The sequence below is a fragment of the Microtus ochrogaster genome, unplaced genomic scaffold (genome assembly GCF_000317375.1).
Source record: "Microtus ochrogaster isolate Prairie Vole_2 unplaced genomic scaffold, MicOch1.0 UNK3, whole genome shotgun sequence".
Classification (NCBI taxonomy): Eukaryota; Metazoa; Chordata; class Mammalia; order Rodentia; family Cricetidae; genus Microtus; species Microtus ochrogaster.
In genome coordinates, this window is record NW_004949101.1 from 13376219 (window position 1) to 13395766 (window position 19548).

Genomic DNA, 19548 nt, shown 5'->3' on the forward strand with positions numbered 1-19548 from the left:
CACACACACACACACACACACACACACACACACACACACACACACGACAAGTGAGTAAAAGAACCCTTTTTTATCTACCAAGGAAAGATCAATAAATGTTTTAAAATGAAAACACGACACAAATCTATCATAGTTACCTCCTAATTAATCTCCAATGTGGATACCCTTGATTTGGTAAGTTGCATTAGCTGATAGCAAGATTTTTTTTTTAAAGGAAATAGAGAAGTTAATATATACCTTTGTGCATTTTGAAGTAATGTTAGGATTATCCTGAAATTGATCCTTGACCTATGACATAAAGCCTTTTAATTTGTCTGAAGCATATGGCACATATTGTACCAAACATGTGACAGTTGTGAATTCTCTGAAGATGTTGGAATTTATGAATCTGACTGAATATCTGAGACTCTTTGGCAGGAAGGGTGATAACTCAGGGCACTCAGCTGCAGTGAGCATGTATGCTCTTGACCAGTTCAGGCATTTCAGGGTTTCTATGTTGGGTATAAATAGATATTGAAAAATGCAAAGAATTTGATTTACTCATTATGCTTGGATACAGAAAATTATGTGATGTTGCACCTTCCGGGGGAGGGAGTTATGCATTTTCAGACAGAGAGCCAAGCAACCATTGGCAGAGTCTCAGTCCCAGCATCCCTTAGAGGACATGGTCGATCTCACTCCAGTGTATCCATGTCCTAGGTGCAGACCTAGTTATTGTCCTCATTTTCTACTAGTATTTTGAGTGCTCTTTGAATTCCTTTGATAACTGGCTTAGCTCAGCAGTTCTCAACAGTCCTAACGCTGTGGCTCTTAAATACAGTTCCTCACATTGTAGTGACCCCCCCCCAACCATAAAGTTATTTTTGTTGCTACTTCATAACTGTAATTTTACTACTCCTATGAATCATAATATAAATATCTGATATACAGCTCTTGTGAAAGGGGCATATGACCTCCAAAGGGGTCACAGCTCACACATTGAGAGCCTCTGCCTTAGCTACCTCTGCTACAAGGACTAGATTTTAGCCATTCTTTCTGCTCACAGAATTGCTCTTGTTCACCTCTGAAACTTCAGCAAGGGCTCTGGCTTCCCATAGCTTATTCTTCCCAATTGAGGAAGAGCACCAATGTTTTCACACAGCTGTTACCGAGAATTTATGTTGACTTTTGGTTGCTGTGATAAACACCCAAGATTAGTAACTCAAATCACTCATAAGGAGACATGTAGAAGGAGCTGTGGGCTGCATTCCTGCCGCCCTGCTCCTGGCCACCTGGCTAGCTTATGCCCGGGATTCAGCATGTCTGACCTGGCAGCTTGCTTCATCACATCTGCCCCAGAGAGGAGAGGAAATGGCATCTGTCTAAGGCATCTTACCTCACTTCCTCTTCCTCCCAGTATTCTGTTCTGTTTATTCCACCCACCTATGTTCTAACCTATCAGGGCCAAGCAGTTTCTTTATTAATTAACCAATGACCTTCCTCCATCAGAGACACATATATTTTAGCTCATAGTTTGAGAGTGTGGGGGTCCATGGTCACTTGACACCATGGCTTTTGGGTCTGTGACAGCGCAGACCATCATAGTAAAAGCTGGTGGTTGAAAAAAGGTGGCTGGGACGTAAAAGAATCCAAAGGACTTCTAGGGCACACCTGTAATGGCTCAACTTGCTGCCACCAAGACCCACTACCTTAAACATCTAGCAGCTCGAGAAACATCGCAAGGGGATGGCCAGCACATGGCTCAAACTGTAACAGCAACAAAATATTTGTTTGAATAATCAGCTTTCAATTTTTTCCCTGTTTCTTTGACGAGGTGCCATTTCCATTATTCATTTTCCCCACTGACTTCAAGCATCCTCTCTGTTCAAGTTGATTAGTGCTTTTTCTGGAAGTCATTACAGAATACTGTACAGCATCCTGGCCATTGCTTCCCTGATGCAGGACTAATTAAAGGACTGTTTATGCCTCCCAAGAGGAGGCAATGTGTCAAAAAACTTTTCACTGAAGATTATAATCAGTTATCTGGTGAACAGCCTTCACATTTTCTTATTTCTTATTTTGCATGCATGCATGCACATATTTGTGTGTGGGTAGCATGTCCTCATGCACATGTCCTCTTTGCCCTCTTCCCTGCAGACAAGGTCTTTCGCTGATCCTGGAGCCTTTTTATTTTGTTTTTACTTTCACCAAGTCATGTAACTTGCAAATCCCTGAGGCCCACCCTCCTTCCTATCTCAGCCCCATAGTCCCAGGGTTCCAGATGTGTGCAATACATCGGCTTCTTTCATTGGCACTGAGAATCTGAACTCTGAACTCAGGACCTCATGTTTGTCAAACAAGCTCTTTTACCCTCTTAGCTATCTCTCCAGGGCTGTTCTCATATTTAACTTAATTTTATTTTAGATACTACTTCGATTCATTAGACCCATTTATCATTTGACATTAAAAAATAAGAATATTTTTATTGTAAAAATCCATGCAATCAAGGCTGCCTCCTGGGGTTTAAAGGACTGTGAAAAGTCATGAAAATGGAGCCGGAATCCAGCAAGGGCCCCAGAGTTGGGCTTTCACAAACAGTAGTTCTGATAAGTCAAATGCTGGCTTTCATGTTATCTAAGACGTCTCTTGTAGCAGTCTTTAACTTTCTTTCTCTTTTAATAACAAAAATCAAACCTATTTCGAACAGAGCTGCTCAGCAAGCCTTGCGAGACACACCGGGCTCTTCCCTCACTGAGGACTTTCCCAGGGGAGGCTTTTAAAGTCTTTTTGCCTTTGCACTGGACAGAGGCTCAGTTTGGGGTAACCCGATTTTGTCAGATATGTCAAGCCATTCAGGTATATAGTTCAGGTCAGTATTTAACAGTGTTTGCAAAGTCCAGTCAAACAGATGACGGCTATTGTTTTTGGCAGCTGAAGGGTGACTTCTTTGTTGAGAAGTCAGAGAAGTTCCCACACATCCAACGATGAAGAAAGTAGGGCCAGGCAACCTGTTTCCAAGGCTTCATGCGGTGTTGCTGTGACGTCAGTGACCATTTTTGTTTCATTATTCCCATCTATTCCTGGCAGTTACAACCTTTCAGTGAGCACAGCCAGAAGGATGTCAAAGGGAGGACGCACTGCAGATTCTCGTGATGTCATTATGGCTTGATGAGTTTGGGTGCTTGGGTGGACTCTAGCACTTCTACGTGAAATAGACTTGGCTCCCTCAGGCAAAGAGCTTGCTATCTCATTGGCCCTGGGCAACGTGCTGGGAATTCAGAACCTGAGCTGTAAAAAGCTGCTCTCTGCCAGCATCATCAAAAGATGACAACAGACAGTTGAGCGGCAGCATTGGTAACCCCATCTTTAGAACACTCTAGTGATATGAATTAAAAATTAAAAGAAAAACTATGCCAATAATTATTATTATTTTTAAAATGTCATGTGTAAACTTGTATGTACATCATTCCTGCCTTTCTTCAACTTCTATGTTCCTGCTGGATCCCTTTCAGACTGATAGACTCTTTAATTGTCATTGCATTCTCTCTCTCTCTCTCTCTCTCTCTCTCTCTCTCTCTCTCTCTCTCTCAGACACACACACACACACACACAAATTCATAAATGCAACCTGCTGAGATCATTTAGTGGTTCTCCTATGTATATGTATTTTGGGATGACCATTTGGCATTGGTTAGCTGGTTAGGGAGCTCATCCCCGGGAGAGATTGGTACTCTCTCTCTTTCTCTCTCATGGGAAGTCCTTAATTATCCATAGCTCTTTACCAGAAACAGAGTCTTGAGAGATTTTCCCCTACACTCACTGGCATGTCAACCAGTTCAAGTCTTGTTTTGATAGGCGTATTGTTGAGATTTCATCCCCGTCTTATATGTAAGACTCAATCTAGCAGTAGACACCCTGGTCCTCTGATTTTTTTCCCCAATATTTATTTCTGCCCCATCTTTGATGATATTCCTTGAGCCTTAGGTGTAGGGATTACTTTGTAGATGGATCAATTAGGTCTGGGCACCCCGTGTTCAGTTGTTCTCTGCTTTTTGATTAGTTATGCCTTTCGATAATGGTCTCTCCGTCTGTCACAAAACAATAACCCCAGCTTTTTTATTGATGGACAAGAACTACCCTTGCCGGGCTGGACCTGGGCATAGTCTCCCAAGGTGAGGAGGTTGGATGTGGCACAGGTGGGCTAAGGACAATAGAGTAGACAGGAGCAGTGCACAGGCTGTGCAGCCTGGTCTGAGGATGGCGGTGGGAATAGTGAGGGCAGGGTGGATCACACTCCATTGGCTAGCTGACAGTGGGAACAGTTGGATCAGACTCCATTGGTTACATGCTACTTCCTTCAGCAAATACCTTTTGAGCTGGAAACTATTGTTAAGTATTTCTATTCTTCTATCTGGGGTAGACATCTTGTGGATTAAGATATATAGAGGTACATTGCTTGTGGGCCAAAGATAGATTTCTTCTCACTTAGTTTTCTCTCCCTCTACTCAGCCATAGTAGATATGTGGCCGGTTTGTTAGATAAGTATTTCGGCCTTCTAACATCTGGACCTCTTGTAGAAGAACACCACTTATGCTTCTTTTTAAAGGTCATATGAAAAGTTTTAACCTTTCAGCTTTTGTCCTTATGAAAATGACGATATGCCATATAAGGACTGCTTCCGGAATGGCAATGGAGGCAGAGCTGCAGACTAGGATCAGTTTAGTTTCACAGGGCTATGCAATCAGGAGAAGCACATGCATTCCGGTTTAGGCTAGTCTGATGATACAGGTACTTGCTGCCACAACCTCGATTCTGCTAACGTGACTGATGTTGTCTGTTATACTCTGCATTTCTTTGGTTTCCTTAGGTAAGTGTACACACCATGAGATATGGCTGCTTTACTCCTCTCCCAAATAAACATTTGCTTAGTTATCACTCTTTCTCTCCCTTTCTCCTGCCCCCTTTGCTTCCTTTCCCAGAATGCCCTTTTTCACAAGGTCTCACGTGTAGTCTGTGCTGGCCTGATCCTTCTGCTTCAGCCTCCTGAGCAGTGAGTTTCAGCTCACACTACCAGGGTCAGCTCAGTCACTCTGATCCTCATGGCTCACTGGAACCTAGGAAAATGGCCTACCCTGATCATAGGCATTTCTTCCTGCCTCGGAATAATTTTTGGTTCTTCCTGTCATAGCTTCAGCTTTACATTGTTGACCTCGTTGTAACATCTTTTTGTTGTTGTTGTTGTTGCTTGTTTGTTTGTTTTTCTAGGTGGGGTTTCTCTGTGTAGCTTTGTAGCCTGTCCTGGAACTCCTTCTGTAGACGAGGTTCGCCCCGAACCCACAAAGATCTGCCTGCCTCTGCCTCCCAAGTGCTGGGATTAAAGGTGTGAGCCACTACCTCCAGGCTTCGTTGTAACATCTTATACATCAAAAATTCTGAGTATGTTGCAGATCACTATTGTTGAATGCAAGATATTTCACCACATGTTTTATATATAATAGTTACTCAATATATTGTTTGTTCAGTGAACGATTAAATGTGGAGACATATTTTTACCACTTTCATGCTAAACTGATCTCTGGTGAAATCTTGTGCCACATACCATATAACTGATAGCTCCTCTGTCCCTTGTCAATGACCTGCCTACATTAGAAGCAAAATAACCTTGGTCCATACTTTCTTTTCTTTTAAAGGGATAAATTATGTGTCTTGCTGAATGAACCACTTACGTATCCAGTGGCTTATGTATGTTCCCTTTTCACTTTAAGTTGGATTTCTGTCATTTGCACTTGAACCCTGATGAGTGTTGTAAAAAGATGAACACATATTTGCTCTGTATCCCTGACTCCCTCTGTCCCTCTCTGTCCCTATGACACTGGCAGGTTATCAAGATCATTGAAGTTGAGATTATTAAAGCCACTCATCGAATAGTTTAAGGCAATGTTTTGATTGCCACTCTACTAACTTTCCTCTTGAAGAAACTTCCAAAGACTCCTTGAGGGTCTTCAAGTATCTCCTAGGAAAATATTTGGATGTTATATATAGCTCAGGTTGTGAAACCACAGTCACCAGTCCATTAGAAGTGTGGCGCAAGCATATCCTATGGATTAACTACACTAACTGAACTCAGTCATATGAGCACAACCCAAAACCATAGAGATAGTAATCTGAGATCTGCTGCCATAGGACGTTCCAAGAACTTATTTTAAATGCATTGTTTCATCCTCCAATCCAGGCAACTCAATGTCAAAAAGCGCATGTAAAATACAATGAATACATCTATACTTCACGGTTTCTACTCCTTCTTCTAAAGTTTCTTTGTAAAACTCAACAAGACCAGCTTTCTACTAAGGTTTTATATTTTTTAGTCTTGATATATAAAATAAGACATCATCTACATGTATATAAGTAATGCGCCTATGATCATATTTGAATTATAACAACAGTAAACTTTCGGAGCATTTTATTTTCAAATGACAATGCTATTCTCTTTTTCTTTTTTTGACCACAACCGTGTGTGCATTTATGTCTCGACTTTGACCCTGACAATTTACCTGGGAACCTCAGCACAATCTTCTCCAGACTCTAATACTATGGAATGTTTTTCTCAATCATTGGTTTTATTTAATTAGCTATCCTATCCCAGTTAAGTAAACTGCATTTCTGGATGTACATAGCACAGTCTGTTATAAAGGTTATGGGAGGAATTGTCAACAAACATCTCATACTTCTTGTGCATTGTATTGGAAGCATGTCACCTGCACTGGGGATGGGTGCTATTATCCAGCTGATTCAGTTTGCTGTCTTGGTGTGAGTGAGTTCAGCAGCCTGTCACCATGCTAATACCCTTCGCTTCAGGTCAGACTGGCCCACAATGTATTTCTGTTTTACATACCACACATGTGTGCCACAGATGGTCATTTTTAATTTCAGAACTCAACTGCAATAAATCCCACACATTACTATTTGGCTGAGATTAAGTGCCAGGAGGCTATCACAGAAAAACCCATCAGTCAAGTTCATCTCTGACCAGACAGCGGTGTTCCTGTGGCAACAAGACAAACCTTTGTTATGTCTTCTCATGGGACACAGGACCTGTTCTCTCTGTGGGAAGGATGTAAATCTAGTTCCCTGGCTCACATTCGCTCACAAGCTGTGTGAAAGAATTTAGGACCTACTCTCCCTCCCTCCCTTCCTGTCTCTTTCCCTTCCCATCCTCCCCCTCCATCTTTCCTTCTTTCCTTCCCTTCCCTTTTATTTAGCATGTAATCCAGGTTAGCCTCACACCTATAATCCTCCTGTCTCAGTTTTGCTGTACCACCATTCCTGGTTTCTAGACCCTAGATGATTTATTAGCTTATAAACCATATTGCATTATGATTTGATGGGAGAGACAATATTCCTGACATATGACAGCAGCTTGAGAAGTATTTGTTAGATGAATGTATGAATGGATGGCTAGAATAAACAGTATCAGACTTGGTTGACTTGGTTGTCTAAATGTATACATATTAGATGTATTTTCTTTTTTTTTAATTTTTTAAATTTTTTTAGATGTATTTTCTTAGAATGTTAAAAAATGGTATGAAGCACAGCTAAGGTTCTTATAAATATCCAACAAGTGTCAATAAGAGCTATAAGAGCACATACACATCTGAGATGGTAATAATGAAAAGATGACCAGAAAGCTCTCTCACAAGGATATGGAAGAGCTAGAGTCCTTAGACACAATTTAAGTTTTATGTGCCCATTTTAGACATTTAACGATGCTGTAGTGAATTGTGGAGAATATGTTTAACTGTTTATCTCCCATTTTCATCACAGTACACATGGTACTTAACAGGATCCATGAAACACCCTAAGGCCGGGTACACTCTAGATTTTCCACACAATGTGTGTTTGCTATTTGACAGTATCAACTGAGAACCTGTTAAAATTGCCAAATTGTGCCTCCTTCCCAAACCTACAGAATCCAAGTTTGCAATTAAGCAAGATCCTGAATGGATTCCCAAACTTCAAATTTTGTGAATTCTGGAGAAAACTTGTCAACCAATTTTAGCTGGTTACAACTGGGGAGAGGAAAGGCAAGAAACGAAGTAAGTAAGTCTCTGGGACCAAAGATGGGTGAACCTGTACCAGCAAAGGCAGTGTCAGCTTTCAGGCAAGCTCAGGTAAACAGGTGCAGGAAGAAACAGCAAGGAGCGGTGGCGTGGGAGCACGAAGCTTTGGTCATATTGTTAGGGTTGTGTTCTGATCACCATTTCTTTTCTGATACTTTAAAATCACTTACTGAGATTTTGTCCATATAACCTGAGTGATATAATCTGGCTGGATTTTAGTACATTCCCAGATTAAACAACCTATTTTTTAAAAGTATTTCTGCTATTCTACAAAGAAACTCCTCTATCCATTATCACTAAGTTCCCGTTCTTTCCTACACCCACCATCCCAGACAAAATGGGCACCGATCTGCCTTCTTGTCTCTGGTTTCATTCGCTAGGATTTTCATGTGTGTGGGATCTGATAATACACATGATCTATGTCTAGTTTTCCTTGTGGCTTCAAAGTTTATGCACTTTGCAGAATCTATTAATAACTCATTATTTTTTAATTGCTGAATAATGTCAGATAATAGAGATATAAAATTTTGTTAGCTCAATCATCAGTTGAGGCAAACTTAAGTCATTTTTAATTTATGGGTACTATGAATAATAATTGCTTTGGATAATTATGAATAAGGTTTTTTGTGGGTATGCATTTTCATTTCTTCTAGGTACATCTGTAAGAATGGGATTTCTGGATCATATGACAACTATGCTTAAAATTTTGAGAAATCTTCAGGGAGTGGTGGCACATGAGGTGGTGGCAGACAGATCTGTGAATCTGAGGCCAGCTTGGTCTACAAAGGGAGTTCCAAAATAGCCAGGGTTTTTTACACAGATAATCCCACCCTGACCTTCTTCACACACACAAAAACTGAAATAGAGGAGGAGTCGATGGGGTGGGGAAAGGTGAGGTGGGGGAACTGGGAAGAGAAGAGGGAGGAGAAACTACAGTGTGGATGTAAAACCAAAAACTACTGGTTTAATGGGTGAATAAAATGATGAATTGAGGAGATATTGCACAATCATTGTGAGCCTCATAATTGTAAAATAAAGGCTGATATATTGAATTAGGTAATATAACTTCCTCAAAAAGTAAAGAAATAATTCAAAAGGTAAACAATTCTGTTCTAAATTGTTCAACAACTTGTGGGCAATTGTCTTCTGGATATATAATCTTAGCCATCCATCCATCCATCCTTCCTTCCATCCTTCCATCCATCCATGAAGTACTATTGAGAATCATTTATAGGTATACATATATAAATACTATACATACACGTACACACATATGCATCTCCACCTTCTGATGGTTAAAATTGACAAGTTTTTCAGTTCCATATACCTGTTTTGATAGTTCTCAAGTTAGAGTTTTGTTTTCACAAGTCTCCTTCAGACAGTCTATCTCTTTCAGAGGAAGTGTGCTGGTGTTTTCATTCATGGTTTTGTTTGGGGCCTTTCATACTCTATCACAAATAAAATACATCTGCGATAAGGAATTGCCTTTGAGGTTCATGTCTCACAGAAGTGAGTACAAGCTTTTGTTATATCGATTATTTACTGCCATTCTAAAGACAGTCTATGTATTTGACAGTAGAAAGCCTTGAACCAATCTGATTTGGTCTCAGCTCTCATGGAGGTCATGGTTAGTGGGCCATCAGGAAGTCAAATAATGTAAATCATCAAATGCTGAACTGGGATAAGCATTGTGAGGGACAGTTAGGGAATACAACCCACACATCACTCACGCACTCAGAAGGACAGTTTGGGTGTGTGAGTGATCCAAGAACGTGATAATTAGTCAAAGACTGTGGCGAAGAATAAACACCCATCCAAGTAATGAGTAAGGCAGGAGTGTGAGGACCTCACGGTAGATTAAATCAGGGGACTCTCATGGGCAGAGACTTTTCAGAACTCTTGTCATCACTTAATGCAATTTCCCCTGCTCACATGTCATGCTTGGTCCTTACGCACTGGGGTGGAATCCTCTAATAGTTCCCCTTAATGGGACCTCCATTGTCTGAGCAGTTGTGCGATAAATGTGAAGCATGTTGGGATAGTATCTTTATTAGTTCACATCTCTATAGTAAGGGACCACAGACTGCATGGCTTGTAAACAACAGAAATTTATTTCCCAGAGTTTTTCTGTACACCAATATCTGAGATACGGCACCATGATGATCAAGTACTGGTGAAAGTATTACTCCAGTCTGCAGATGGGCTACTTTCTGATCGCATCTTCTCAGGGTAGAAAGGGACTGAGAGAGCTTTCTGATGCCTTTCCTGCAGAGGCACCAACCCTATTCTCCTGGATCAACCCTTACAAAGTAATCACTTCTCAAGAGTCCTACCTTCTGATACCACTGGGATATATATTTTTACATGCGAAATTTGTGGAGGAGGACACACATTTCTGGCATTTTCTTATGAGTAAAGGGTATTACTGCTGATATAAATTAGTGTCGTTTTATTTTATTGCTTTGAGCTGACCTCTCATTAGATCCTCAGTTTATATTGAAATGTTTGATTATTTGAGCAGTTGTGAACTTTTAAGATGGGAGCCTAAATTGTAGGTGTTAAATACATCCCTGCTAACCTTGAAGGTTTTTTTTTGTTATTGTTTAAAGTAAATCAGGTCTATTATATACTGCTTTTGTGTAAAAGATATCACGAAATACCAAATACTAAGACCATATTTACCCAGTTATGTATTTTTTCCCTGGGAGAATCACATATATGGGAAAGAACATAGAGTTAAAATGAGAACAAACTATGAGTAAAAAAGAAAATTTAGCCATCTGTTATGTCAACCATCAATTGTCTTCACAGCAAATATTTCATGACTATTTGAATGCCAAAGTTAGTTTAATTTGGTTATTGTATATAGATGCCTCTGTGTTTTTCCAACAACATCAAGAGGAGATTAAAAAAAAACTAGAGATTTTAGATAGTGGAGTGTTTCTAGGGAGTGTAGGCCTACTGTGTGTCATACCTTGATGAGTCTCCAGATGACTTGTGAGTTTGTCCAGTGTTCCCATGTACACTGGAAAAACCAACATACATGAGCGTATTCAGTCTGGACATTGCTAGGCACTTGCCACAATCTTGGCCCAAGTGGGATTTCTGGGAGGTACATTCAGGAGACAACACTGAAGTTTTCCACGTCCAGGGGCCAATTTTTGCTTCATGGAATCAGACTCTGGGGTGATTCAATATTGGTGAATCTGTGCTCTCTCCCACAGAGCAAGACCACATCTAATTGGCTAACCACAGACACATGAGAACCAAGCCCATTCTGAGAGTTCTCTGGGGGATAGTTCACAAGTTCAGCTATTCATTCCTGAGTCACATGACTTTCTTATTAAGGAGGTCTTCCTTGTGCTCGATCTCTTAATTCCAAGGCTCAGCCTGCTTTCACGACTATGTTTCAGTAGAGATGAGAAAAACTCACTGGCTAACCAGAGGCATTAAAAGTTCTTCCCTGTGCACTGCTTAGTTCACACATAATTTCAGCTTCTCTGATTAAAATATATTCACCTTATTACTTTTAGAGATCATAATGACCACAAAGCCTGTTCCATTTTGTATTGGGAAAGGCTTTTCCCCTTTTATTGGAAATATTTTCTTTTCTTACATAATATATCCCGATAATGGTTTCCCCTCCCTCTACTCCTCCAGCAGCGGTTAAAAAAAAATCTCATAAGAAAGTGGACCCTTTTTCTTTTGTAAGCTAACATTCTTTCTTCCTCACCTAAATGAATTTCCCCTCATGTAATTAGAACAATACTTAGCTTTCCAAAAAACACAGTTGAGAAAGTAAGGCCCCATAAATGTATGGCTATTTGGAAGAATATGATAATTGTTAAGAGGAAGGTAAATTGTTATTATTTAAAGTCATGAGAATGAGAATAAAAGCACGCTGGACTTTTTCCATTCCTCTCCAGCAAGCTGGTCCTACACCTACCTGCAATTCTGTCAGAAGAGCTGAACACAGCGGGGCTTGTGATCATTCATTCCCAGTCATGGTTCAGGGTTTCTGGTGATGTGAACAACAAATTATTATAGCTTTGTTGATTCTAGAACAAGATAGCAAGAGTCGTAAATTCTACTGGCTTGAACTTATGTTCCATGAGTACATTCTACAACTCTGGCCAAAGTATACTTCTCAAGAGTAGAGGGCCGTGGCATGGCTTGAGGAGGTCTGTAAGTTGATTGTTGTGCCCAGGGTGTTAATGGTACAGCCTAACTGAGAGCAAGGTGGTCTGCAGCAGTCTGGGGCTCAAAGAGGTCCTGTCTGACATATACACTGCCCAGTTCCTTGAGCACCCTGATTCTTGGCAACAGCAGCATATCTGAGATGAGTCTCAGCCATATTTCAGTATGAACCGAACTGAGCCTTATGTGCAGCCAGAGGCAACAGCAGCTGCAGCACGTCACGATCACCCTGACTTTGAATAATAATAAGATATCTGAGATGAAGAATGCTTCATTATCTGGACTGAGTCTTCTCAAAAGACTTCTGTGGTCTGTGCTGCCTCCCAAGGCCATGGTGATGCCCATGACTGGTGCTGCCAAGGGAGACCATGCTGATTTTGGGCTGCCCCCAGAAACCATGTGGGAGCCCATGCTGCCATTGGCTGCTGTAGGCAAGGAAGCTTCTTTTGCAGACTGCAGACTCATAACTGAGAATGAGGGACATCGAAGGCTTCTGTGACAATGCCACCCCTTCCCCGAAAAGAAACAGTCCAGACATAATGCTAATGAAGGGTCCTTAAAAATTGTGATAAAGATGCTTAAATGTAGCTCTTCATAGTTGATGGCTTCTGTTGGGGTGGAATGGGTAGGGCGGGAAGAACTTAATGTTCTTTAAAGGGCTGGCCACATGGGATTTGACCATGCTCCAATGAGTATACGGGCAACACAAATTTGACTTGGTGTTTTGTTTCTTTATTTATTTTTGGGGGGTGTGAGGCACAAGAGTGGAAGGTGAACCTGGGAGGAATAGGAACTGAGTGTAAGAAACTTCCAAACTACCAAGTAATTAATAAAGCATATATGTTGTGTGCTTGTTTGTGTGTTGGAGGAGGCCGCTTGTTGGTTCACAGCCCCTTTGCCCTGAAACAATTATACAGAAACCATATTATTTAAATCTCTATTTGGCCCATTGGTTTTAGCTTCTTATTGGCTAACTCTTACGTCTTAATTTAACCCATCTTCATTCATCTTTGCATCACCACAATGTAGTGGCCTACAAGCAAAGTTTCAGCATGTTCAGTGGCAGCTCCATGGCTTCTCTTGACTCTGCCTCCGTTCTCCCAGCATTCAGCTTAGTCATTAAAAACTACAAAATGGTTTGAAGTCAGCACAAAATTTAAAATCTGAATCCCAAAGATTAATTTAGGGTCTGTTTCAAATTTCTCAAATTGTTTTGATTCTGAGTATCATAGACCTCTTATTTCTATAACTAAATTATATAATTTAATTTCAATTAAAACCACCATGAATAGCTAATGGGGGGGTAATGGTCTGAGGGTAAGAAGTCTACTCACAACAGATTCTGTCTATCCATAGTTCTTTATTCTTCTCTCTTCAATCCGTCACTTCTCTTTGTTTCTTCTTGTTCTTCCTTGTTCTATATCGTATTTTGTTCTACATTGTTCCTTAGTTCTACCCATTACAAATGTTCCCAGTCATATATACCTTTAGAACCAGCAATTCCCCTAGCAGGTTCTTTTTTTTTTTTTTTTAAAAAAAAACTATTTGGTTCTAGTTTCAGGGGCAGAGTGTGTTTTCATTCACTGGCTCTGGTTATAGAGCCAAAGTGTGTTTCTTTGGCTGGCCTGTTTTCCCTATGCATATTATGTACAGGTTTAGATAAAGCTGGATGACAGCTTGCCTCTAACTTGAAGATAATATTAAGTGTATCAGCCATACATGATCTTCTTGGTCATTGTGTTCAACAAAAAATACAGCCTAATATTTATTATCAGTGAACTTTCCTGGTCTTGCAGAGCATCTCCCGATACCATTAAGATAGGAAAGCGCTGGTTTACCTTTGTTTCTGCAAAGGAAAACCTAATGTAGAAATTCTTTGCAAAGAACTGAGGAAGAACTTTCAGGGGAAAAGGCGTGAGGGAAGCATATGTCGTCAGGAGAACTTGAGCAAACATAACATCTGTCTGCACTCAAGGCAGCAAAGTCCTATGGGGAGCCCAGGATTGTGACCTGCTCCACGGAGCTGGTGCCATTTTGATGTAAGTGGATCCAGGACCCACAACGCCATCCAGGGCACCAGCACTTCCCTGTGTGTGGCTCTTAGATATTAACAACTCTGTAGAGGAGGGGGATGCTAGGAGTCATTAACTGTCAAACACGGGGTGGAGGGCTGATCTGGTGGTCTAGTGATAGGAACTTGGCAAGAAACATTTAACTGCTTCTTCTTTCTTTCAGTTTACTTTTGAAGAAATCACATCACAGCCATGCCAAGTGTAGGGACTTACAAGGTGAAAAAACTCAAATGGATTCTTGTCTGCTAAGATACAGGGGAACAAAAAAATCAGTTTAACCCTGAGGCTCCACATGTGCTTGTACATGGATGCATATCATTTATGGACATTATATATTGTTATTACAACATGCCTGGCCAAAGTAACTTGAGGGGGAAGGCTTTACTGTGGCTCATGGTTCAGGAGTTCATGCGGCATCCAGTGATGGAGCAGTGACCGTGGCAGGCTGCACACTGTGTGTGCAGTCAGGATGCAGAGGGCGGGACTGCTGCCCAGCCAGGTTTCTCCATGTTTCCAGTTCCAGACCCCAGCACACAAAATGGTGCCGCTGACATTTAGGGTGGGTCTTCCTAGCCACGTTACCCCCTATTAAAGAAACCTTGGCATAGCCAGGGTCTAACCTAATCAAGATAATCTTTCATAGATATACCCAGAGGCCTGTTTCCTGGGTGATTCTAGACCTGTCAATTTAACAGTATTAGCCTCCACAACACATTACTTAAAAGCTATAGTTGGTCACCTCTTGCATCCATAGGCTCAAGGCCATTTCATAATGCAATGGGCTACAGTCCAGTTTCACAAAACGTCCTCAGAATCTTTCACAACTAAAAAAGGGTTTCAATACACAAAAGTAAACATTCCCATTTCAAAATGGAAGCTTGGGGGGGCGGGATAGTGAAGACTGATCATAGCAAGACTCAAACATATCAGGGAAAACATCAAGTCCTGAAACTCCATATCCATCAACTTGGGCTTATAATGGAATCATCTGAGCTCCAAGGTATTTGCCTACCCCCACCCGTCCAGCTCTGCCGTGACTGTCGCACACAGCTTTCTCTAAAGCAGGCTCCACTCCAGGTCTGCGTATTTCCTCTGTGGCTATTTTGCAGTCCTGCATCTTTATTTTCCTGTAGCTTCTGCTGCCCTCAGGTTTTACTTCCACAGCTTCATGTCCTCACATGACTCTTTATTGAGATTCCAGCCCTACTGCACTTTGCCTGCTCTCGGAACTTTTCACACTGGAGCAAGTGTGGAGGACCCACCAGCCTTGCATCTGGGGCTGCAAAACCAGTGTTGTTGATAATGCTGCAAAACTCTGCCGATGTCTTCATATGCAGCTTGGCTTTTGTGGCCCCCAGCTGTCTCAGCTCCTGTATAATGAACCCGGGAAAGCACTTACCTAGGCAATTTACGTTTTCATGTGTTGGGGCTTTAATGGGTGGTCTCCTGCCCCACAGGAAGTGATTCTTATCATTCTAAAAAAAGATTTTATTTTCTTTAATAAATACAGTTCCTTTTTGACACATACATGGGCTGAAACTTTTACTCCGTCCAGTCCCTTTTCTCTTTAGCTCACTACACACATTTTTACATCCTTCTGCCCAACTTTTTATTCCTTATCATTGTGGATCTGAACAAGTGCTGACCGCAGCAGCCATGCCACTGTCGGAATACACTTCTATCTCGAAATCCCCTCTGCCAAGGAAACATGACTGTTTGTTACCTTTAAATCCAATTTACTCATGTTCCGAGAACATGGACATGGGTTAGCCATATTACTTGCCAAATATCACATACATTGTCTGTAGCCCCCAGTTCCTGATAGAATCCGTGTTCTCTGAAAACTCATAAGCTAGGTTTTCATTGTCTCCACTTTTCTCAGCAAACTTGTCTTCTAAGTTCCTACTGAATGGCTCACTGAACACTGCTTGCAACATTCAAAGGCATTTCTACTTCAAAGTTCTTCGCATTCTTTCTGTGAACGCTTTGCAAAGGCCTGAGAATCACATGGTCAGTTTTTCAGTAATGATGGCACTCCTAGGTCTCAGTTTTCTATATTAGTCACCTTACTCGTGACTGGGACAAAACACCTGACAGAAGTGACTTAAGATGGGAAGGGTTTATGTTGGCTCACAGTTCAAGGGTCCCTCTGGCGTGGTGAAGAAATCACAGCAGCAGGTACTTGAGGTAGCCAGCTGTATTGCATTTGGAGCCAAGAAGCAGAGACTAATCAGTGCAGCTACTTGGCTGGTTTCTCCTTTGTGTTTGGTCAAGGACCCTACCCCATAAAACTGTTCCCCCACATTTAATTCCAAGAAGTGAATGATCCTATGTCAAACAATGCAATAAAGAATTCGCTCACTGTTGTTTTTCATTAAACTCAGTAGCTGCCCGTAAGCAACTGATGTTCTAATTGGCAATTGCAACTCTGCAGCTCCCAACAGTGGTTAGGCCCTGACTGTAGCCAGGTGGGAATCCTATTCCCTCAGGCACAAGCTCTATCAAGGCTGCTAAGGGAAACTTTATCTAGATCTCTATCCCTCTACACAACTCAGGATTCAAAGACTGAGGTGAAATTCGGCTCACTCAGAGAGGCTGCATTGCAAGTAGCTCACCTTCTCTCCTCGCTTGCATCCTTCCTCTCAACCCTCACTTCAGAACCCTAGCTACATGAGGTTCCTCTCTAACACTTCCTATGAGCTAGTTTCTCATTCAACCTCCTGACCCCAGATTAATTTTATTTAATCAAATAAATCTAACATGTCTTTGCATCATTAAACAAATATTCCACAGCCTAAATGAATGCTACACATCTTAAATTAATATTCCTCAACACTTCACAGGCATGTCCAGAGCCTAACTTAATCTAAAAAATTCCTCAAATCTATGCCTGAAGATTTTTCTCCTAGGTAGTTTCAAATCTTGTTATATTAGCAATCAATTTATTTTTCACAGATACACTTGTGGAAACATAAGTAAATATATACACCTACATCCATTTACATCTATATAGAAACATATAAAAAATAAATGGATCTCTACATATGAAATTTAGAAACAAAAACATCAAAATATGAAGCATTATTAAAAGTTCATGTGGTTAAAGATATTTTTCATATTATTCTTTATTTTAGAAATGTTTCTTGCCTGTGAATATGAGAATTTAATAATCACAAAGAATAGGAAAAATTTGGAAAATTAATGTAGATTATTTAAATTTTGTTTCTTCATATGTTATATGAAAATATTGTACAAGTATTAGTAGATTTATTCTGATCCTTGTAGATGGTTTTTCTTATTGCTAACAGTGGAGTTTCCCCACTGGAGTCAGAAGCACTTACGAGGAGAAGAGAATACTTTCTGGTACTCTGGAAGGTAGAGTGGACATTTTAGCAAGGCACAGGTCTGTAGAAGAGGGGACCCCCAAAGGCAAGCAAGGTGCTGAGAGTTCAAAGCTCCAAATTATCAGAACCTGAAGAGAAAAAGAAAGCTGTGTGCAGAGTCAAGATCAGGAAGCTATGTCTACTTTGAAACACAGCAGAAAGCCACCTAAGGGTTTAGAGTATTCAACTGTCGATCTCCAGGACATACACGTCCCATAAATTTGAGGCCCTAAATCTAACTATTTCTTTAGTATTTCGACTTGGATATTAGAAATATGTTTAGCTTGATGTGGCCAAAACAGAGCCCCTCCTCTCAGCCTCATGCCTGGCTCTCCTCAGCCCTTTTCCAGCTCTGTAAACAGTGCTACCACAGACCCAGCTACCCAAGCCAAAAGCCTGCAAGTCATACTTGACTTCTCTTTACCATCATCTCCTACATCTGATTCATCAGCCAGTCCTGTCAATTATCCCTCCAAAGCATACCTCATACCTATCCATCTTTTTCTTGAGAACTCACATTTTCTTGAAGCTTCCAATCTGCTTTATCCAGGGATTGACAGTGGCCTGAAGACTGTTTTCTTCAGTTCCCATTCTCATGCACATAATTTGTTGACCCTCATCACAGTGATGGAGAGCATTAAAAACTAAAAGCAAAACAAAACAAAAACAAAAAACAAAGGTCAAAATCCCTCTTTGTACTTAAAACCATTGTTCTTAGAATGCTGTGGCTTGCTTGGGTGTTACCAAAAGACCCATTCACCATAGTCTTGTGTCCAGTCCTTGGTAGAGGACTTGAAGAGATCATGCCTAGCACCAAGGCTTTGGTTGCTGGTGACAATGCCTTTGAAGAAGATGTTGGGACTCCAGGCTCTTCTTCTCTCTATTTGGTTTCTCAGTTCCTCAAAATGAGCATCATAGTCTACTATGTACTGACCTCAGTGATGTACTCCAACAAAGGACTGAGAACCCCTGGCCTGGAGCCACAACAGTTACTTGGAAATGTGATAAGCATGCAAAATTGCAGTCTATGCTCTGAGCATCATTTCCATGGATCACAGATGTGTGTGTGTGTGTGTGTGTGTGTGTGTGTGTGTGTGACCTGAATTACTTTCTCCATTCCCATCTACCATTTTGTGCTTCTTAACAGAAGGAAAATTCATTGGTCTATGATCAGACCTTTATCTGTATAGAGTCGTCTTATTGCAGTGGGCTATAGATTAGTGGTAACAATGTTCTGCGGTATTTGGTCCACATTAAAGAGATGGAACCTTTGGAAGGTGTTTAGATCATAAAGATCTGTTCTCATGGTGTAACTGGTGTGCTAAGAAGGGCAGAGTTCATCTTGCCTTCTACTCATGAGTTGATGGAACAGGGGCTCTTGTTGAGCTGCTAGGACACCGGTATTGTACTTGTCTGTCTCCAGAACTAGAAACCAGTAAATTCTGGTTCAGCATTAATTATCCAGGTCGGCTATTGTGTTGGATACACAAGGTGGACTAAGATAGAGCATGATTATATTTTAAATTAAATAGGCTTTCATATAGCTCAATTGGTAAAGTACTTGCCCACAGGCATGGGTCACCGGGTTTGACCCCAGCACTGCATAAACTGAGATGATAGCACACATGCATGAAATCCAAGCACCCAGGAAAATTAGGCATCCAAAGTCATCATAGAATATAGAGTGAGTTTGGGGCCAGACTGGGCTACATAAAATCTTTTCTCAAAAAATAATTTAAAAATAAAGTATTAAAATTAAGTGCAAAAATTACCTAAAGTTATAATTATTGTTTGGTCTTC